Here is a 24,176-nt window from a genome sequence, read left to right as displayed (position 1 = left end):
CCTTTTAAATATTTACTTTATTAGGTGAGATTTTCATGTAGTTTATTCAAAAAAAGGCTATTGTTCCTGATCATTAGCCCGGATTAACATAAACGCACCAGGCAGACATTTGTTAATTTCATTCTCAAAATTATACTTTACATTTTCATTACTGTCCTTGATAAGAAGTATCTCAACAGTTCTGTAGAAGTCAGGATTTTCTAATGACTGCAAGTATTGTTCCTTAAATTCTTTCTTTCCTCTTAAGATTGAATCTTTGTTTCACAGTGCCTAAAAAGATGACAAAAGCAAGATGACAAAAGCATCCATCTTTAAGAAAAGTTACAGATACCTCCAAAGGCACATCACTGGGTCTAGCTGAGGTGGACTCAACTCCCCAAAAAAGTTACACTATTCATATTCAGAAAAGCGTTAATTTGTGGAATTGTATATTCTCTCACAAGGATGCTATTTATGGATCCTTCCTAAAGCAGGTGAAACCAAGAACTGTAATGAATTGCATGGGATTGGCTTAGGAATGAGGAGTGGGAGTTGTTAGTGCTTGACATTTTTACAGATGCTGCATTGCAATCCACAGGAAATTGGGAAGCATCCTTCAGAGATAGCCAGTTATCAGTAGTGCTACTTCTGCACCAAGCACATTAAATATGTATCTCAAAGTTTGAAATTGTTGGTGATTTTGAGAAAGTGACACAGAACCTTCTCTGCATTGCTAATTATAATTACTCTTTCAATAGGAAAAAAAAATAATAAAACCCCAAAGCTCATTTATGCTTAGTTACCTTTTGGGAATGCAAAATAAGTATAAGGTCACTTTAGTTCAGAAGAACTTGACACACTATTAGTTACCATGTGTCCATCTGTTTGCCTTGCTGTTTTTTACCTCATCTTGCTAATCAGGGCCTTTGCCCTCCGCTGGATCTGTTCCCTGGGCCTACACAGAACAAGTAGTTGAATTTATGTGGCATTTCCAGTAAAAATTTGAAAAAAAGTATTTTAAGGTAGTTATATTTTTCACAGAAGAATGTAAGTAAGCATGTAAATTTTACTGTTTACTAAATGTGGAAGTTGAACTACGAATCTCTTTTCTTGTCATATTTAATTTTGTAGTTTCTGAATATGCCATTTCAAAAATTATATAGCCTAAAATATTTTCTGTTATTTATGTTGGCGGTTTTTTTAATTATAAATGAGTGTATAACACTCATATAAATATTAATTAGGCTGATATATTTTCTCCATTTTTTAACCATACAACCATTAACAAATGCAAATTACCTGATTATCTTACTGCTGTAAGAAGATTTTAAGTGGAGCTATTTGACAATGTATGTACCATGTACAAGTCATTGTTTCAACTGTTGATTGCTTGAAAAGAAAGCAAGCTACCTAAGGTATAGACTTAATATAAGAAAGATGTAGAAATAATGGTATAAAACAAAGCCCAATCTATTCTTTTGCAGTGCAAGACAAGTGAAGACTTCACTTGCAGTGAAGACAACATCCTTGCAATATATGAGGATATAAAATGCTACTTGAGCAAAGAGATACCATTTAATGTAGAAGAATCTCTTTGTCTTTTGACCTGTTCTGTAGAGGTTACATTGTATGATTCAAACAGTGTACTAATTTCCTGTGTCATCGTGTGGAAGTTGCTGCTGGAGAATGTTCAGTGTGTACAGTTTTTTTGCTCACAGAGGTAGTCTTTTTCATCTTAAAGGCTGTTCTCTTTAACCTGTAACTTGCACATTAAGCATCAAGAGCAGAAGTGGTTGGTATCTTTCTGTTGCAGATTTGGTACTAAACCAGCAGCCTCAAAATGCTCCTTCTGTTCAGGTTCTGTCTTCTGTAGGATTTCCTCCATCATTCTCTCTCAGAGTAAGGTCAAACTTTCCTACAGTACTTTACCAGCTGCTCATCCTGGTCTCTCAATGCATGGCCTTTACATGAAGCATTGTTACAATCTGCTCCAAGCATTAAACAACCTCCCTAGCAACGGTGCAAACACATTTTCATTCAACTCCTTCCAGTTCCTGAATGTGTAACCTGAATGTGAGTCATTGTCTTCACTTTTTCTCAGTCACTTGGGTATCCATTTCACTGTAGGAAGAGTATTCCTATGTGCTGTTGGATGCTAAATATCACAAATGCAACCCTCAGTGTTTGTCTTCCCTGTCTTTCCAGTCTTCAGCTAACAATGTGCCCGGGAAAGCTGTCATGAAAATCAGTATGGCTGGAGGCAACTTCTCTTCTAGCCTCAGGTGTCAGAGTGCCAATCCCTCCTTGATTCAGTCTTAAAAACGTAAGAAGAACATAAATATACAAAAATATTGCTTCTCTTCCTATGCCATTCTCAGGAGGAAATCTGAATGTAGTCTTGACCAGACCTTTTCTCCCCAAACTATTTCAGTAGCAAACAAAACTGCTGTCCTTTCCATTTGCTCAGTCCTGTGGCAAGCAGTAGAGAATTGTGGGGAAATTTTGAGAGATACCTGAAAGTATTTTCACATGCACCTGCCAATGTATTAGGCTATATATCTTCTTTTAAAATGCATCTTCATTGATTTTTTTATTATTTTGGGAATATTATATAGAAGACAGACAAGGAGCAGTAAATTGTATAAGAAATAAGAGCTGCTAGGTATTGATAGTAAAGCAAGATGCCCTTGACTTAAGGACAAGCTTAAAATCTAAGCACATCAAGCCAAGTTAATGAGGAAAGAGAAGTACATCAAGTGTCTACTAGAATTCCTTGAGAATATAAAAGTGCAGTACTCTGGTATTGATGGTTTTGCCAAGCCCAGAATTAGATTCTAAGGTTCCTATGAGGCAAGTAAAATCAGTTAATTATAAAGTCTAACAATGGCAATTAAAGAGAAAGAGCCCAAATATATGTACACGTTCTGAAAATCTGAAAGGCTTCGCACTGACTACTTGTAAGTTTCTGGCTATCCTCTAAGACCTCTTCCTATCAATATTCTAGGAAGTATCAAGGATACTTCCTTAGAAAGTACTAGGAGAAGTAGAGGTAGTTCTAAGACATGGTTAAACTGGGTATGCAGCTAGTTATACTGTGCATAAAGGGGTCCATTCAGTTTTGTACAAGAGCTGACCAGAACAATGCACTTTTAGACTGTCTTGGTGCTTATCTGCTGGATTAATACACCATAACAGAGTAGGTGTGACAGCCCACCCTTAAGGGGAATTGTCAGTCATCACAGAAGGTTGGAGATGGTCAGACACCTTTATCTTAGGAAATGGACAGTGAATTTCTGGAATTTGTTTTCTGCTGGAGGGCTGATCTGTGCCTTGGCTTTGAGTTTAGCCATGCAACCATTTTCTAACAGTCGATGGACTGAGTATTTGACTGCGCAGCTGAAAATGAAGCAGCCTGTTTGTGTAGTTATCCTGACAGTAAATGAGATGATCATACCAACTAGGATGCAGCTGTTGTCACTTCAGCTGATGCAAAGCCAGTGAAGTGTGAGAAGTAAAGATGTGACATTAAATGTTTTGAGTAAATAACAGGGGAAAAGACTTTTAACCATCCATTCTGATTATGGTTAAAATGAATGTATTCCCTACTAGTCAATTACATTGACTAGTAATTGTGAAACTATTATGAATCACAGGTTCACTAGAGGAGAAACCTGGGCATTTGATAATAATGTTTCTTACTAAAATCAAACAAATTGTCTCCTATTTTGCACAACTAGAGCAGCCAAGTTGAACCTACTTCATTTTGTTGTCTATTTCCATACTACTTTTTTCTTTATTATTTATTATTTTTCAAAATAGCCTGTTAGAATGGAATGCCATATTGTAATAAACATTGCTCCAGATAGCACTACTATATTTCTTATTTAAACTGATGCAACCCTATTTTGCAAGTATATTGAAACTCTGCTCAGTAAGTTGGGATGTCATATTCTTAAAGACTGCCAAAATTTATCAGTTTAAATCTGTCAATTTTAAGTCAACACTTCCACTATGGTTATTCTGCTTGCTGTGGTTGCCTACAGCTAAGCCTCAAGGATAACCCTTCAAAATACTATATAATTACACTATTCCCATAGTTAATTTAAGCATTTCAATCAAACAGGAAATAGCTTGTAGTCTGTTCACTGGTTGATTATAGTTTCTTCATATTAAAAGGGCACCACTTAACATTTGCTTGCTTATGCCAGATGGCAAGTTCCTAATTAAATTCACTTCTCATGTGCCTAATTTTCTGCTTGCATTTTGGCAAAGCTAAAATCTCAGTAGGGCAAACAGATAACTGGGATATACTAACAACATTACTATTGTTTTTTTTACGGTCTTTCTTATGAATGGTAGCTCAAAAAAGATCTTATGGATCAAGAGCTGCAACTTAACCTTTGGTACTAAGGGTCTGCTTCATTACAAGTTCAGAATGTCAAACGAGATTCTTAAAAATTATTTTGTCTTCCTTTCTACTGTTGCTCTTTAAGGGCTGTTCAATTTCTTTTTCCACAGAATGAAGGAGCAGAAATTGCTATTTTGTTATGGTGGTTGATAAGAAGAATTACTTGTCCATTTTCTGCTTCCTTTACATAGGCTTTCTTTTTGTCTTCTTAGAAACATTAGAAGAGGTAAAAACTCCCGAGCTAAGTGCTGAGCTTCCTTTGTCTGCCTGATAAGGACAATCATCTTGATCCAGAAAAGTGACTCTGAATTAAGTACTTTGGTCTTGTATTCCTAAATATGGTTCAGTACAGATTCTTCATGGAATGATCTTGGGAAATCATCTAAGTTTCATTTTTTAATGCATGGTGGGTTCACTCTGGCTGGATGCCCTGCATCCACCAAAGCTGCTCTATCTCTTCCCAACTGGACCAGGGGAAGAAAATACAGTGAAGGTTTTAGGGGTTGAGATAAGGACCAGGAAAGATCACTCACCAAATGCTGTCATGGGGAAAACAAACTTGATTTGGAGATATTACTGAATTTATTACCAATAAAACCAGAGCAGGATAATGAGAAATAAAAACAAATTTTAAGAACACCTTTCCCTACCTCTCCCTCCTTCTCATCTCTACCTCCTCCTTCCTAGCAGTATAGGGAGATAGGGAATGGGGGTTACAGTTAGTTCATCACATGTTTTTCCTGCCACTGCTCAGGGAGAAGAGTCTCCCTTGCTCCAGTGCGGGGTCCCTCCCACCACAGGCAGCAGTTCTCCATGAACTTCTCCAACATGAGTCCATCCCATGGGCAACAGTTCTTCACAAACTGTTGCAGTGTGGGTCACTTTTCCACTGGTGCAGTCCATCCAGCCCAGCCTGCTCCAACATGGGTCTCCCATAGGGTCACAAGTCCTACCAGGAAACCTGCTCCGGCATGGATGCTTCTCTCCATGGGTCTGCAGGTCCCTGCCAGGAGCCTGCTCCAACATGGGCTTCCCATGGGGTCACACAGCCTCCTCTCAGGCATCCACCTATTCCAGTGTGGGCTCCTCCATGGATTCCAGGTGGATCTCTGCATCCCTGTGGATCTCCATGGGTTGCAGGGGCAGCTGCCTCACCACACTCTGCACCAAGGGCTGCAGGGGAATCTCAGCTCCAGTGCCTGGAGCCCCTCCTGCCCTTCCTTCTGCCCTGACCTTGGTGTCTGCAGGGCTGTCCCTCTCCCATATTCTCACTACACTACTCTTTGGCCACAGTTACATCTGCCCAATAACTGGTTTTTCCTTCTTAAATATGTTATGCCAGAGGCATTACTGTCATTCCTGATTGGCCCAGCCTTGGCCAGCTGCACATCTGTTTTGGAGCCAGCTGGCATTGGCTCTGTCGGACATTGGGAGGAGCTTCTGGCAGCTTCTCACAGAAGCCACCCCTGTAGCCCCTGTGCTATGTAAAGCTGTTCATGCAAACGCAGTGTGTAACTGTATTTTGTTAACCAAAGATTTCCCGGGCCTTCAAGGTGTGAGCTGTTTTGCTGGGTTGACTCTGTACCTCCACGGTACATGTGTTAACTATTTCTTGGGAATTTAAAAGTGAGAGACTCCGTTTCGCAGTCAAAAATGGAAATGCTATAAAATATTGTATAATTCTAGTTTCCAGGATAATAGAATAACTTCTAGTTTCCAGAATAATAGCCCTAATATATCTGGGGCTTGGGCTGTTCTACTCTGTAGCATGAAAAATGCTTTTTATTGTGCCTTTTCTCACCCTCCACCCCATTTTTGGCATTTTAGAATGCTAGGGCTTTTTTCCCCTGGCATTCTTTAGTGAGTCATAGGGTGTAGCATGATTTTGATTGCAAAATTAATAGTAATCTACTTCAGAACAGCTTTACAACGGGAACTTGTAAAGGAAAAATCATTAATCATTCAGCATTTTATAGCATAGTTTTAAAGGAAAAGTAAAATGCTTTCTTTTTCTTGGCTACCAAAAAAAACCACAGGAGATAATCAGTATTGGATAAAAGCTTTTCCTACATTGACTGCAAGACATTAATTCTTAGGGGGTTTTTTTTGCCAGTACTTTTGATATTTTGTGAGCTGAACTTGTGCAACAAAAGAATTTAAAGACGTTCTCTTCAGGTCTCATAACAAATTGTTGAAAATGTGTTCATTTATTTATACTAAAGAGCCAGTCTTACTTTTTCTTTGAGCATACGTGCTGGTCTGTAGTATGACCATCCTAGAATAACTTTTCCCTCTTGTTTAACAAGGAAGAAGTGCTGGTTTAATACTGTATTTTTACAGTATTATTATTTTATCACTTTTATTGAAGACTGACGTTTTAAGAAAATTAAACTAATGCAGATTCCTTCCATAATTTAATAGTCAATGGCTCCAAATATAAAATTAGAATCCAATAAATTCTGAGCATTGGGTCTGTCAAGGCACGAGTTCTGGGACAATGGTTCCTGTTATAGGGTTCTGGCCAGAGCACTGTAATTTCCATGGTCTCACTTCTCTTCTAAATCTTTCGAAACTGGAGTAATTTTTCTTGTGCACCTTAACTTTCTTTTTTTTTCTTTCTGGGAAGATGCATAGTGGTACTGAATGAGAATACTATTCTAACTGATAAGTAGACACTGAATAACTGTATTTAAACAGAGTTTTATGTCCTTCATATGCCTTTGTTTCAAATGCAAATTAGATAAAAGCTTGCTTTCTCTGAGTTAAATATATGCTGTGTTACTGAAATATAACATTTAATAATCAAATGGCAGACTTTAATATCTCTTGATCACCAGTACTTCTGCTCTGTCAGTGAGTAGGGAAGGAAGCAAGAAAAATTAAAGAAGATAAAAGAAATAGGAAGAAAGCAAAGGAGAGTGGTAAAATCATTCTATTCTTTAGGGTTTGTATCTGTACAAGCCATTATATGATATGAGAATATGGGTACAGAGGCAGGGCTTCAACGGCCTAACAAACTTGTTCTACCATGGAGGGACAGTCATTCCATTTTCTGTTTCATACAGCCAACTGTACTGAGTGATAGCCATGTGTTTCACTTGAATGCCTCAGAATTCAGATATCCCAAGGCAGACTAGACCGTCCTGCTCTGGACATTTAGAGCATTTGGAGTTTTGGTTTTGTTTTTAGTAAAGACCAGATGATGTACAAGGAAATGTTATGACCAGAGAACATGAAATGTGGTTCTCTGTTGCTTGTCAGTGCTGTTGACGTCTGTTGTAGAAGTGTATGGAACAGAATTGTAAATACACTATTCTGCCTGTCACAGAGTGCTTGCTGATGGAGCTGTGAGTAGGTGCACAATGAATCATATCCTAAAATAAAAATCCCAGTGCACAAAATAGCACCTATTAAAAAGTGCTTTGCTCCACCCTCTTGTCCAGAATATTTGTGAGTGTGAAAAATGCATGTATTTTATGATTGGCTTTTTGCAAATATTAAAATGAATATTATATGTGTTGTGTTAGAAGGTAATGCTGTATTAAATCTCTTAAGTTCTGTGTTAAATATAGTTTTAAAAATTCTTAAAATAGAAACGATGCTATGTAGGATACTTTTTTTAAAGAAAGGACTTGCAGCGAAATAGCAGCCACAGGACACCTAAATCTTTCAGAGAAAGAGAATTTATTGCCCTCTTATGAGAAGAAACGAACTTCTTCCCACCTCAAAGGCACTGATAGGATTCAGAGGAAGAAGTTGACGATGACCAGACAGAATCCTGTATTTGAATGGAATTTATGCATCATGTATGAAGTGTATGAATATGCAACAGGCTATTGCTTTTAAGGGTTAATCCTCTGTTAAGGGGTGTCCTTTTTCGGGCTCATGCTGCCCAGAAGAAGGTACCCAGACGTCCATAACTCTTTGTATTTGTTGTCTCATATTGTCCTAATTCAAATTGTCCAATTATTACTCTAATTGTATTACTATTTTTATAACCATTTTATTACTATTAAACTTTTAAAATTTGAAAAAACAAGTGATTGGCATTTTTCACAGTGAGTTTCATATGAACCAAAGTATATGTTTCTGTATGCTTTGGTAAGTATACCAAAGAAAAGCATTTCTGGTTTCCTTCCTGAGAAAACGCTAACAATTAACTTCCTCAAGCTAACAGTATTTGCACTTCATGCCTGGGAGACTACTTGAATTATACCAACAACTCAACAGGACAAAATCATTACAAATCTGCTTGGACATTTAGTGTTTGGTGGGGTTTTTCCTCCTTGATACTTAGGTAACTTTTTCTGCTTTTAAGGTCGTGCTATAGCAAGGTTACTCCATTGTGTCTTTCAGTCTGCAAAAGCTGTAGACTCCAAATTAATCTTTTCAGCTGGCTCTTTGCAAGGGTCTATAAATGTTAGCTTTCTTGTTTGCTCTTAAAAGCTAAATTTATCCCTACTTACCTATATTCCAGGACAGCTGTCAGGCTCATCTTTGCACATAGTACAGTGGTGAGCACAGAGTACACATGCAGCTTTTCACTTGTTGCTTCACTACATAATCTCTTTAAAGGTTCATGCAGAATTATACTCACAGAAATGAAATCTTTTTTAATCTGAGTGTGTGAAGATGCAATCCAAGTAGAAGATACCATTTAACACATCCTTCCCCAGAAAAACCATTATCTAGCCCTCTGTGACAGTTTGAAACAGTTCTGTATAAATTAATTTTGTGTCTATGTGAATTTGAAAAGAGATGGACTAGAGCTGGTGAACAATTAGCAAAAAAGATTCTTCTTCTGGACCCACTGAGTGTACTGGGGAGGAAAGGTGACAGAACACATCAAAAATGGGGTAGAGGAAAACTGTGCGGCAGCAAGGAACAGAAACCTAACAGCTGAAGCAGGGATTGAAGAACTCTTGGGGTGATCAGGCAATAGACCCACAGCCAGCTGTTCATGCTCAGAGATGAAAAAACTTCCTAGAAACCAGACCTGCCATGCATTGACACACAGGGCAGTTGGATACTTACAAGTTCTTTAATTTTTGTATTGTCTTGCATACTACTTTTCAGATTTTTCTCTTTTAGTTTATTGTTGTTCATTCTCTAATAAAACATAGATATTCCACGTTTCAAAGCTGTTTTGAGCCTTCTTATAGATATCATGTAATGGAATAGTCTAAGCAGATCTCCCTTAAAGCCTTATATTTTTGGGTTGTATATTTATATTTTAAAAGGTTCCTTTTGGATTATTTTCCACTTTGGAACTCCTTAAAACAATTGCATTTTTGTAGATATAATTGATGTAAGAGTAATTTTCAAGTGTTTCTCTTTGTTTATATGGGAAAAATATAAGGCTCTCTTAGCTCACTCTTATGCTCAGGTTTAGAAGATTACATTCCATTTTAAACATTCACCATAGCCCTGTCCTTAGGAGGAGGCAAGGTCTAAATCTATCAGTAAATGAACAGCTGTCTTATCCCTTAAAAATTTATAAAGCGCATTAAACATAGAAAATTCAAAAGGCTTTGGAGGGAAACACTAGAAAAATTCTTTCCAACACTTCTTCCTTGGTATTACAGTGGAGTCTCTAACGTAGTGGGAAGTCAGGAGAACAGGAAAACATTGTTTTTGAAAAGGTGCTTTTTCTGTGGCATCAGTATTCAAGCTCATCAGTAACTTAAATGCCCAAGAACAAGAATAGAGAATACTTGGGCATTTCTCCTCTGTTATTGGTAGTCCAGAGATTTCTGGAAAGTAATTACTTTTAAATATTTTCTGGCCATTATTACAGTTATCCCCCACTTTACTTGTTTTAGAATTTGGTTAATTTTTGGTTTTACATTCATACTTTTTTCCCCAAGGTTTCTGCCATATTATCTTTAAATTTGCTTTTGCTATACTACTTGACCTTTCTGAACCTTTACCAAAGTATCTTTTAATATTTCATATCTCAAAACTCCTGTTTCATAGAATCTTTTAGGTTGAAAAAGATCTCTGCTATCATCTGGAGTTACACATCTGTACAACCTAATTTTAGTTATTTTTAGTGTTTTCCACATAATCACAGTATTTCAGATAAATTCCATTTCCTATACCAGCTAGAATAGTCTTGTTTCCTGAATACCCTTTGCTTACCAAATCCTTATCACCACTTAAATACCCTTTGCTTTTCACTGCTTATCACATTCTTTAAACAGCTCACAGACTTGAAAAATATCTGACAGGACCAAATGTCTTCTATGTCCTTTCTAGTTGGATGAATTACTTAAACTGATACCTGATAGTGTCTTCTCCAGCACTGTGTTGTTTTGTACTTTGAGAAATAAGCAGATGTTCTTGAAATCTTACAGGCATATATCAAACATTTGTTACAAACAAAAAAAAAAAAACAAACCAAAAAAAAAGAGGGAAAAAACGTAGAATTAGTTAAAGTAGCAGAATATTGAAACCATCATTTCTGTTGGGTTTTTTTCCTGAGATGAGTTTGCAAGGGCTTATAGTTAGTCAGGTGCTGCTTTGGGTGGACTCTGAAATGTGGAAGATAAATATGTTAGTTACCTTTCCAGGACTAAGTCATCAGCCATTGACTTTCAAAATTGGATTGAAAAGGAAGTTTTCAGTTTTGGGGTGAGGAATAGGATATCAGCATTCTTCAACTGTGCAGAAAATTAGGGGGGAGGGGGAGAAAGATTTGCATTTGTACAAATGCAATGTAACCCCAGAACTGAATTTGTTGTTCATTATACTAATGGATTCCAATCTTACAATTGCAACAAAACTATTTTTTATTATTTTGCACATAGATTTTTGAATAATGTTTATTTTGCATTTCCTCTGCTGTCATGAACATTTGCAGTCCAAACAGCTCTTGGGTGTGCAGTGTTTCATTTGTTTGTGTCACATTGTAAGCTGAGTGAATTTTGGCCTATCACTTGAAAGATTTTGTCAGTTGAAGTAGCGAGGAGGGCAGCTCATGAATATATCTTATTTTTTCTCCAAACTCAAGCAAAATTTTGCTTTCTCTTTCCCTTCTGTGCATTTAAATAGGAGGACAGCTGCCTTCAGATGGTACAGAACTCACTGACAGTTGCTCTTGCTTCAGTCCTACTTCATGAGAACTTCAGAAGTTACTAACTGAGGTATTTATTTGTTCTTTTCATTTTTTCAAGTTTTAACTCTGCAGAAATTAGTTATGTGGAAGAGCAGGACAAAGGAGACATCTAGACTAGTGAAGAGAAATTGTATATGGAAAATAGCACAAAGTTCTGTCATAAAGAGAGCTACTAGGCAATAGGATCTAATCTTTCAGTAGCTAGGTACTATGTTAGTCAATCTTTTTTATATGTTTAGAAATCAACTAATTACAAATATGTCAAAAGAAAGCATGCTATAAATGCAGTTAAAAGCATTGGGGTTTTGAGGGTCATGTACCCAGTTTGATCTGATCCTTTGATTTTCTCCAAGAATGGGCAAAAGATTTTGCAGAAAATCCCTAGACATGAATACCCAATTACGTAAATAATGACTAAATAATGAACCTTTCAAAACTCTCCCATCATTTATAGGTTTCTTCCTCTACTACTTAAAAGGAATTTCAATTAAAGAAAAGCTTTGGTATTAACACAACACACAAATGCTTTCCTCACACTTTCTTTCATACAACCCTGAGATGAAATACAAAATCTGTTTTAAAAATATTGATAAATATTTTTATTGGAAATATTTCTCATTTTTGGCAGATACCAATGAATTAATTTCTTTGCAGAGAAGAGAACACCATTTGTATATGTAAACAGAGTCTGATAAAGGATTTATGGCCACAGAACTCATGAAGGGAAAAAAAGTTTCTTGTAAGCCTGTGATCAGCTGGATCTGTGTCAGTCCTAAATTTATGATCTGCAGCTGTTAAATGTGTGATAGGAGCTTTGTCTTCTAAAGCGTGATGACAGTGTGAGCACAAGGCTGAGAAAAAGAAAACATAGTGCTTTGAGAAATGAGGCTGTCGGAACGTGGGTGAGGATTGCAATGCTTCGCATAGCACAAACCTTTTATTCTGTAAATCTTACATATGTATATTTTAATGCTTTTTAAATTGTGGAAAGCTACTGGCACAGATTCTAACATATCTGAGGTTGAACAAGAAGTCTGCTGGTCAATGTTTGTGTAGGTAGTGTAATGTAAGCAGTGCCAGTCTGGAATTCTTTTTCTGCATTTGAGAGCTCAAAGCTTTAATGATACTGCAAAAAAAAAAAGAAAAAAGGATGTCTTATAACTCCTATAATGTCTGAAATCTGAAAATATGTAATATAAGGACTTTTTTTTATATAGCTCCTAGTATTTATGCATGTGTCTATGCATATATATGCATCTGTGTTTTAGATACCAAGATAGGCTTAACTTCTTGGAAAGATTGGTAATTGTTAGTATGGTTCTTGTACAAAAGTTATATGTGCTATTATAGCTATATTACAATACCTGTATTTCCTTTTTTAAAGAGACTTTTTATATGCCAGACAGTATATATTATAGCTAGAATAATGTCAACCTTAAAATGAAAAGTTTTCAGAAAATGAACTCTTAAAATTCAGTTGGGATGTTACATACAGTTTCATAAAAGAAAGCAGAAGTCTTTTTTGTTTCTAATTTTGCATTGAGTGCTGTTAGCAGCCAGCTCTGATAATGGTTTTTACGTGCAGGTTCTATGGAGTGCTCACATTCTCAGATTTTAATAAAGAAGTTGGCGTTACGTGACAGGTTGAGCGATTTCACTGCACATTATGGATTGGTTATGTCTTACCATAAGTTCATTTCTGGAGTCAGTACACAACTGTTTTAGCAGGAGAATTAACCGCTTATGTCACAGATTATAATTAGCTGTGTCTGTATGCCAGAGCAACAGGATGGAATGCAAAACGTAGCCAAACATGTGAACGAATTTTCTTCCAGTGATATTTGGCCAGACCTAAAATATCTTCCACTCCAGATCTGAAAGTAGTGGAAAAGTTAGACAATTCTCTCTTGGAAAGAGACCGGTTGTAGTTTTTTCACAAGTCCACATTGTTTCAAATCTCCAAGGTAAGTAACAATTTTTAAAAATCATTTTTATATCTGTATTAAAACATTAGAATGTTAAAAAGGAGGGTTTTTTGTTGGTTCTTTACTTGTTACATGGTTGTAGTGAGCTTCTCCCCTGTCTACATTTCTGTGTAACATTTCAGACTGATTTTGTACTTACTTAAGGATCATTTTGATGCTTATGTGATTTATTTTAGGGCCTAAATTATGTGTTCATTTTTAACTATTATTATTATTTTTGATTCAGATAGTTTATTTATATTTGTTTTTGCAATTAAAAGTTACATAGTTTAAACCTGCACTTCTGTAATACTAAGAAGCTAAATTAGAAATTTTAAGTTTAGTAACTTTTAAATCTTTTACAGTATCATGTTACTGTACTTACATAAATATCTGATTTGCAGTAGTAAACCTCTGATGCTTGTAGCTGTAGATTTCTCTCAGTTTATTTATCAAATACCAAAAGTTAAATTTAGTCAAGAATGGATCCATGGTTTTGCTGAACACTTCTTTTTGGCTTGATTGTGTGATAAAAACCTCCCACCTGAAAAATTGTTACCAAAATTATTTCTAACTTCTGTGAACCATACTTAAATTAATATAGGGCATATAATTATCTGTGTACAGAACTTGTTTTGCACGTTTGTAATCTCTTTAAATTCAAATACATTTTCTAGTGGATAATTTCTCTTACTGAAAGAAAATTACCAACTAGTTATCAGTGAATTACTGACTCATTATCAAATGATTTATTGGATGATACTTAGTGTCTTGCCACCAATACTTGCTTGCACTGCATACTTAATCATGAATCTGATTGAGCACAGAAGTTCCTAAAACAGGATATTGCCCAAGTGTGGGAATGTGATTTTAGTGCATCAACACCAGTCAGCTAGGCTCCTTTTACTGAGATATGGGTGTTTTTACTGAATCTGTCTAAAATCTCCTCTTACTTGAGGAGGACGTGACTCATGTCCTAGAAGTGTCTGTCTTATCTCCATTTTCTGTGGAGGGGGCCTAGGTAAGTGTGACTGATGTTGTCTGTGTTTGGAGTGATTAATTTTGGTCTGCACAGCCACTTCCAAGTGAGTAGTCCATTTGAGTGAACTATAGGAACTTTGTACCATAAAGTTCTGGAACTTTGCCATGAGTTATGATTTTGGAAGTTTTGTTTGTGATAGTCACAAATGATGCCACTTTGGCTGAGATGGATTTCTGATTATCTTCTAAACAAATGTTCTGTTAGATACACCCCTCCTTTCTACCATGTAATGAAGAAAAAATGCTCCTAGAATACCACCAAAGGATAACAACAAGTGCATGGGCTTAAATTAAAAATAAAAGAGTCTAAATTAAGCCCAGCATTAGAGGGAGCCACTTAAAATCTCTTTTCCAAACCTTCATGCTTTTGCTAACAGCATGCAGCTCTTTCCTGGTTGAAAACTCAGTGGTTTAAAGCATGTTATATTTTGAGTTTTATTCATAATCATAAGGCAGATAAAGTTATATGTACAAAGAGCTTCTTGCTTGAATAGCCTCATGAGATTTTTTTTCCTTCCCGTGGAAAGTAATGCCTTGTACATGAAATACAAATCCCAGGTCCTAACCTCTTACTGTTTTTAATTATTTTCATGACTTGGAATTAAGTAAGCTGGATTTCCTGTGGACTTATTTCTCAGAGTTGATTGTCTTACATGTTTAACAAGCAGTGACTGAAGGTTTTTTGTAACAGAGACATTTACAAGCTCTTTTTCTCACATCCGTTTTCTGATATTTTATAAGGTCTTCATGCCCATTGCAGTCCCTCAGTTAAGACATAAATGGGGGTTCTTATTTTCTCTGTTATTTCATTTTCAGACAGTTTGCAGGAATGTAGTATTTGAGGCATCTGCTTGTCTGTTGAATTTTCAATTGAAATTGGCCAAGAAACTCAAAAGCTATTGAAGGAGGTAGGGAAAATGAATGGGAGATGGATGGTTTAGACATTGACATAGGGTTTGGTTGCTTTTTTATTTATTAAACCAGGCTAAAAGAATCATGGCAGTTTGGATAACAGGTTAATTCAATATCCTGGTCAAATTTGCAGCTTGGGTAATAGTATTCTCACTATTTAATTCATCTTAGCTTTGGCTACCTGGGCCAGTCTTCTCATTAAACCTTTCTGTATATCTGCCAAAAGCTGTTAAAGAGTTGCTGCATTTCATGCCATGGTTGGTTATGTTTCTGTGGTGGATGAAGTCTGTCTAAGACTGTGAAGAGAAATATAAACTAAAATACATAAATATTTTTTTTAATGGAGTGTGGTATGTACTGAAGTGTTAGATAGTGCTGGTGGCAGCCATAAAACACATGTTTTTCAATATGTTCCTTTGTGGATATGTATATCCTGAAGGTTGCCGGTAAGAATCAGGTATATATGTATTTTCAATAAAGGGATGTAGGGATCCTTGTAGTAATGACTGTTAAAACTCCTCAGTTCCTCCCCGTTTATTTGCTGTGCTGTCAGTGCTCTGAGGAACAGAAATTTTAGTACCTTTGCTTCACATTACCTTTTCCCAGTATTCCAAGTGCCAGATACTAAATTTTATACAGACTTTTTGCATCCTTGCTTTATTAGTTGTGGATACTAGTTGCTTTCAGAAAAGGCTGACTGTGGAGTACAACAGCCTGTTTCATGTTAAAGTTTCACATAGGTCCTACCTTGAATTTGCAAGCTGTTAGACCTTTCTGGGAGAAGCATGCATAAAATGGAAGAGTTTCTTAAAAAATAAATTCTCTGAAATGAAGCTGAGTCAGTAGAGCAAAGCTGTGGTAATGAACCCTAACCACAGATCAGGCTATATTAGCAATGCTTTAGATATCAAGCTCCTTCCAAAGGCTTCTTCCAGTCCAGCTTTGAATAGACTGGAATAGATAATCTCCAGAGGTCCATTGCAGCCCAGTTTTTTCTAGGATTCTTGGAATTTGTTCAGATTTTCATGACTATTCACTCTTTTGTTATTATTAATTACCTACTGGTTTTGTTTAGTCACCTGGCTGTATTACTAGCTGGTCCAATCGGCAGTGCTTCAGAGTTCATGGAAGAGGGCATTTAATTTTGATTTAAACAATTTAATAAATATGTGAGATTGGTAGCTAGTGGTATTCTCAAGCCACGTAAAGTTGCTGTATGTCAATGAGAATTAACTGTAATATTTGACTTTTACTTGGAAATACAAGGAAGGAAATAGATGGATTCTGAACTTAAAGCCAAAAAACTAACAGTGAGTATTACTTTAATATAAGCATTCCCTATGAGATGAAAAGCCATGGGAGGATATTTGTACGCCTGGCAGAAAAGGTTGCTGTTATTGATTTACTGAGTGAAAGTTTTCACTGTCGGGATAATAAAATGGTAAGACAGATTTCAGCATGTGTAGGAAGAAGAGGTTGATTTGAGTTTGTCCTGAGTGCTAAACAAGAGAGTGAACATGGTGAACAATCCCAAAAGCCAGCACAGTTGAGGCTGAGAAGGCAGTATCAGGTTTGTTCCCTCCACATTCACCTGACAGTGTCCTGATGCACATTGTGCCTTTGCAGTATACCTCAAGACTTCCAGCATATATTCTGGTGCTACATAAAGTTGTATTTGAGGGCTGAAGTGTGGTCCAAGTTTACCCAGAGAGTACTCAGAGCCAAGTTTATGTAGTATGGATGGGGGTGGCATAGAATTTTATGGAGTGGAGCCAAAACCTTTGTAGGGTGGGCAGCATGACCAAGAAAAGACCTGATAGTCTGTGATGCCCGTGCTACTTTTCAGGCTATTTTTCTAGTCTGAAATGCTCAAACAGACCTGATGTAGCCTGTACACCAAAAAACTTGCCTTATTTTCAGCCCTTCTGTTTAGTATAAGAAAAGAATCTTTTTTTCTGGCCCTAAAACTTTTCTTCCCTGTAACATTCTACTTCTAGTTTCGTGCTGTTATGGTAGGTATTTCCCACTTAATGAGAATACTGATGACATCTGCTGAAATCTGTTATCTTGCTTAAACATGGAACTGCATTACAAAATAGTGTATTTCATTTTGAATTATTTCATGAGTTATTTGATAATTGTGTTCAATGCATGTGTGAAGACAGTGCTTCCAGAAACAGAAATGCAGTTCTTATATGCACAAAGTTGTGTAAGGCTATTAATGTATTGTCATAACAGAGAAAAAAGCATTTCTAAGCTATATTTGATAAAACCACTGTATTTATTTGAGTACCCTCCATTCTTTCTGAATTGAATATTTTGTTGAAATTCTGTTAGTAACAATTTTCACAATCTGTGAGAGTACTTTTTAAATATATATTCAAATTTTATTGATTTTGCTTTTAGTTAAACATCTGTTGAACTGATAGTATTGTGATTCACACTTGGTGATTTGTTTTAACTGATTTTACTCACGTTTATGGTAGAAAAAGCTGTATCCTTTTAGTCATATTGAAAACATCTAAAATACTATTTAAATTGAGAGCATTAATATGACTGTCTTCCTATATCAGAAATCATAAGGCACCTAATAACAAATGGCTTTAACTCAAGAAAAATTCAAAGCTAGCATTCAAAAAATTATGTAGAAATAAGCTTTGATTTAGGATTGTTTGGTAAGCAAAGTGTATAAATGGCTAGAATGCAAAATAAGGTAAAGGCAGCAGAAAGCAAAATTAACCTATATTCTTTTACATTACCAAAAAATTCCATCTTTTGGTACCTTTTTCTTCTTTTCTTTTTTTACTTTCTTCAGCATCCCTAGGTACTTCCTTGTTCTCCCCATATTTTACAGTCTCCACTTATACATCTTGTGTTTGTTTCCTGACTATACTCACTACTTAACCTTTTTCTCTTATCTTCAAGTATCTACTCACAGTGTTTATTTTACTGTAATTAAAATGTGGAGACTTTTTTACATATCTGATCACATATTTTGTTAATTCACAGCTAAAAAGAAATAAAAATATTTTTAAGACGATTTTCCCCTAACAAAAGAGATCTCCACCTTGTGGTAGATTATCTTAAATTTCAGCTGAATTTATCCAGCATTTTCTTTAAATTGAAATAATAGATTCTAAGGCTTTGAGGGCACTCTGCTTATGTACACCAGGGCCTGACAAAAATCTCTCAGTTGTCCTTATGTTGAACTAAAGCTTTTTGGAAAAGTTATTACCTTCCAGAAATGTGTGTGACATTGTTCTCCAGCTGCCAAGTAGGAAATCAAGATCTATCCTAGGCAGAGTTTAGTTACCCAGTTGGTAGAGAACAGTCCAAATCACTCCAAACCTGGACTAGGTGAACCTGCAGGCACTAAGATATAGCATAGTTTATCTTGCCATCAGAATCTTGCATAATTTTCCAGAATTTGAGTATAGGGAAGCCTGATTTGCAGCTCTTGGTTCTCTGATAATATCTCAGGCTACAAAAACTGATGGATGGGTCAAGCACTACTGTCCAAATCTGAGGAACAAACAATGTCTAACTGAAGTTTAAAAAGACCAAGGTATACTTGTGCTCTGTGGATGTCTTTTCCTATGTATGCCTAAAGAGTAATTTTAGAAACTTCAGACATACTTTCTGCAGAAAGTAATGTGCTTGTTATTTGATTCAAATAGGAATTGTTTTTCAATTACTCAAATTAGAATCTTTAAAATGAAGAAATCTTCAAAATGAAGAAAAATAAAAATAAATCCTACATTTCAGATTATACTACTTGATTTACATCAGTAAATATTCTCTCAACTAAAGGATTTTAGTAATGCCTGCTGATTTCTATTTTGGAGTAAATACTTTGTATGGAAAATTCTGCTTTGAAATACGAGGAGTGTATATGTTATGACAAATAAGAAATCTTTTAGTTTATCTTGGAATGCCTACATACTTAACAGGCAATTTGGGTTTTGCTGATGCTTCATTTGTTTTTATAGTTAACTGAAAGATCAGCTATGTCTTTCATATAGGTTTTAATCCAAGAACTGGTATACTGATCAAAACCAGTATTTATACACTTGCCATGTTCTTCATTTTCTGTTTCTTGCATTGCATTGTTGCTTTGTCACAGTTGCTTAGAAAGAAACTTAGAGATGGTTGCTGCCTAAACAGTTGGAGTCAACATCACCAAAAAAGGCTTCTGAAATACAAGTCTGATGATGTCCTTATGTGTCTAATACACGTTTAATGGGTTTTCCCCTGTGTAAGTAAAAAGAAGTAATACAGTTGTTATGAGCAGGACTGCAAAGCAACAGGAACACATCATTTTGTAGTCATTGACATTTAAAATTCCTCAGGAAAGGACAGAGGTTTAAAGTATGTAATGAGACACAGTATACATAGGAAAGCATTTTGCTTCCCTTGCTACTGAAAAATGAATTTCGAATCTTTAGTTTAGCTACATGTGACTTATCAAAAAAGGTACAGTTGTTATTTTCCAGATGTGAGGTCAAATTATTCTATTGTATTTTTAAAAGTATGTATGTGATGAATCACTTGAACTTGGGAGGGAAGACTTGATTACATCTAGTTCTATTCCTCCTTTTGTCTATTTTTATTTCAATTTAAAAAAAAAAAAAAAAAAAAAAGCTTTACAGACTATTTACTACCTTTTACTACCTGAAATCATATACCAAGATTTACCAAGGCTAAATAAACTGCTTTTCAAGGTCCACAGCCAACACAGGAAAGCATCACAAAAGGGAGTTATTTTGTAATTGTGTTGAAGTCTGCTAAATGAACTGGAAGTATACTTCTCAAGAGGTAACAGCATTCTACTACAGCAGTGCTTTCATAAAAGCAGCAGCAAGACAAGGAAAAAGAGGAAAAAGTTATGTCAATATGTATGTCTTTATGTACTTAAATAGAGCTATTTGCTTTCACTCTCACCTCTTCCCACCTCTGACAACATGAAATACTTTTCCTGCAAACAACATTGAGGACAGTGTTAAAGAGCTTTTGCTAAAAGCTCTCTAAAACAGGACTTGCTTTAGGAACATTCTTTCTAGAAGATACATTTTGGCCTTGCTGCTGGTAATCATTGTGGTATGATAGGAAAGCTCTTCTATCACACACATTGAAAATAAAAATAATTTTTTTAAACTATTTTTAAACAGAAAAATATGCAACTGCTTTTTTAAAAAGTATCTAAATTTATTCTTTGTCTGGTAAATATGTATACAAGATTATGACACCGGAAATTCTTTCATGATTTGCCTCCATCACAGGAATTACTTTAATTTTCTTCACATTTATTTGGAATTTCAGGTCTTTTGATGTGTTTTCAATGACCCCAATGAAGATTATTTTCCCATTACTTCCCAAGTTAGCTTTGCAATTCTGGTCACTGTGTCACACTTCAAAGTGCAACAAATTACCAGAAAAAGCATGACAAATGACAACAATTTTTTAAAAAAAATTTTATGCTCACAAGTGTTTTGAGATTTCTGGTATTGTCTCCAGTGAAAGAAAATTGAAGGCCACAAAACAGTTCTTATTTGCATTTAATGGCACTTAAGAAATGAAATTTTGTTCACAGATTTTCCTATTTTTTGCTGCAACTCAAACTGACTAGCTGCCAGATCCTGTCTGCAAAGTTTAACTTCAGTGTGTGTGAAAGTAAAACTTTGTAGTTCTGTCTTTTCTTATGAGACTGTACACTGATGATAAAGGAGGAATTAAATGTAATTAGGAGCATCCACGTCTTACAGTAACAATACAGAGCAAAGAAACATGATTTAGAGTAACAATTTAAATGGCAATACAAAGAGCATGGGATGTATCCATTTTGTCAGATACTCAAATAAACTTCTCTTAATTTCCATGAAACCCAGAAGCATGAAAACCAATCTAAAGTAGCTGGAATTCTGTTTAATCACCTAGGTTAAGAGTAGTACTGTTGACCCGTTATAATACAAGTTTGAATTGATGACTTAAGGGGAGTTCTTATATGTTATTTCCAAATAAGTAATATGCCAAATAAATGGTCTTATTTATCAAATGTTTCACATTTGCAAGAAAAGAAATTTTATTTTAAATGTAATCTGTTTGTAAAAGCTGTGTAAAGTGTTGGTCTACAAATGGTTGCTGTCTATTGATATTTCGTTCTGGTAGAATTTTCTTCTTTGGTTTTTTTGGGCTTGTTTTTTTGTTTTTTTAATTAAACAGACAGAATTCAACTTACTGTTGGCTGTTGTTTACCTCAAAGTTGCTGCCCACCCCACTCTCCCCGCTATCTTCTTTGACTTTGCCGTCAAATTTGAGTGTGATAAAATAAAAGCATAGAGGTTTTCAAGGTAATTAAATATTTTTTTCAAGTTTACTGAAAGTGTCTTGTGAGATAATGCCCTCATTAGAGGAAAACTCTGCCGTAGTACATTCTGTTGGCATGTGAATAATATCTACTGGGTCAGAATACACAATTGAAGCTACCTAGTGCTGATGTGTGTTATATTTCGCTCAGGAAATTTTTATAAAGCACATGGATAGAGCAAGGGTAACAAGATTACTGTGTTAATGTGGGTGCTTGACCAAAAATACAAATCTGTACAGAATTGGGCCTCATCACTACTTCTGGTTACACTACAAATTGTTAATTAAGCTTTCACTGTTTCTTTGCTGCTTTTAAAGGATTTTTTGACACAATTGAAAGCAATAGTAAACACACACAGGTCTTGTACCCTAGTCTCTTTTTATTCCCTCTGTACTTTGCTACTAACTTTAGTTTCATCTTTGTTGCTGATTTAAGTGATGAGCACAAACTGGGCTTTGAGTTTGCCCTTTCTCAGCGCTCTTCCCAGATGAAACAGTTACCTTCCAACACAAATCCTGAATTTGTTTCAGAATATTATTGCTGTGTACATAAAAGATGTCCTATATGTTCAAGTACCATGTGTGACCTGCTTCACGATCAGAGATAGTGAGGACCAGTCCCTCATGTCTTGTGTCTTTTTGTAACATCTAAGAATTCCTGTGCTGGGATGCTCTGAGGTATCACAAGTCAACTTTGGTAGGTATTAAATTAGTATTTAGACTGTAGAGACAGAAACTCTGCTCTGTGGTACTTCCTGAATGACTTTGTATGTACCTAGACATATGTGAATCACTGTCTTGATAGTGATTTTTTTTTTCCTCCCTGGATTTTAGCAAAACAGCCAGAGAAGGTAGACTTGAATACCTTCCTACACAGAAGATATGCAGAGTTGGATAACTTCTAACAATCATTTATCATTGGTTTTATAAATTATTAAATACAGTAAATAAAAATTTTGGTGATTGATGCTGCAACTGTCTAACCTGATACTTTACAAAGACTGTGTTTGTGCAGTCAGAAGTCTTCATTCAATTCCTTTGTGGGCTAGGGTTTTTTTTTAATTGACTTGTATTTGTTTTTGAATATCAATACTATATATTTGAGTACTGGATATACACTGAAGATTTGTATTTTGAGTGCCTGAACAAAGATATCCAAAAGAAAATCCTAAAGGAGTTAACAACAATGTTCCCCACTGAGGAGGTCTGGGAAATTTCTCTGTACACCTTTTCATTCTGGAGGATGGCTCTGAAGAAATGTCCCAGATGATAAAAAAATCATTTGGAGATATTTTGGGACAAATCAATACAATTGATAATAATGAGTTTTCTGTCATCAGGACTGGATGTTTTTCAGAAGGCAAAAATTTTACCTTTCTGGTAAAAGAAGCAAGATAGCACCAGACATGGCTTCATCTTAATTTCAAGGACTAACGATATATTTAGGTATTGCTAATTGCATGGTTTTAGCTTTACTACTACAATATATCCCCACTGTCCATTCTTCCAAGAGCTTGAGTACAGAGTAGAATTGTGATGAGAAACACACATAAATCTTCAAATATTATTCAATTCCTATTAATTTTTATATTCATACAGGAAGAATTTTGTCATTGTCAGAGAATACTCCCAGGCAGATTATCCCTATCTTCATCTTTTGAATAAACAAAAGAGCAATAATGTCAGTTTAAGCCAAAATGTAACCTTTGTTGTGTTTAGAAGTGATTATAAAGGGATTGTAAAGGAAGAGTCACTTATGAATAAGTAAAATGTAGAGTAAGCAAACAGAAACTATCAGATGTTTGCAATCAATTGGGGAAGAATGTTTTAAGGTGCAGCCATTGAACAGAATCATTTCCAATAAGCTTAGAATTTCCAAAGGTATTGTGGACATCTCCATAGCCCATTGTAATGCAATGTGAAAAACAGTTTTTCTTAAAGAACAAAGGCAATGTCTTAAAACCACATATTTTCTGTAGCTGTCTCTCAAGTGCTGTGATTTTCTGGACTTGCCAATGATATTGTAAATTTAAGTGAAAGAGTTTTTCTCTGGAGGACAGTAGAGAGTTTAATATACAATTGAGAATACAAGAATACTTCTGTAGAGCAGTCTTGGAAATGAGCAGCATATTCACATATTATTTTCTGTCCAGCACTTTCTAGCAGGTCTGGATGTATTGCTTTTGCAGACACAAGAGCTTGTGGTATAAAAATATGGTATCAAGAGTAAAAATTTGAATTTCATTAAGTGTCTTCATTTGCCAGTCTTCAAATTTCTAATACAAAACAGAAATATATCTCTAACAAGCACAATATGTTTTATCTTTGCTAGAAATTTCAAATAATTTACCATTTGGAGTTGTTGATGAAAAGGCTATAGCAGGGAATTAAG

The 24,176-nt window shown here is 35.6% G+C and overlaps 1 protein-coding gene across 4 annotated transcripts in view; it reads left to right on the top strand.

Annotated features, from left to right (window-relative positions):
- SGCG (sarcoglycan gamma) overlaps window positions 1-24,176 on the top strand; it is a 104,851-nt gene that overhangs the window by 19,846 nt on the left and 60,829 nt on the right. For 2 of the 4 annotated variants that reach the window (XM_054653997.2, XM_054653989.2), the window contains exons 2-3: window positions 11,441-11,532; window positions 13,340-13,468. The gene's annotated coding sequence lies outside the window, so the exon portion shown is untranslated. The remainder of the gene's footprint in view (window positions 1-11,440; window positions 11,533-13,339; window positions 13,469-24,176) is intronic. The other 2 variants (XM_054653998.2, XM_054653996.2) reach the window with 1 other exon arrangement.

The sequence above is a fragment of the Agelaius phoeniceus genome, chromosome 2 (assembly GCF_051311805.1).
Source record: "Agelaius phoeniceus isolate bAgePho1 chromosome 2, bAgePho1.hap1, whole genome shotgun sequence".
NCBI classification, from domain to species: Eukaryota; Metazoa; Chordata; class Aves; order Passeriformes; family Icteridae; genus Agelaius; species Agelaius phoeniceus.
This window is presented reverse-complemented; position numbering and strand designations above follow the sequence as displayed.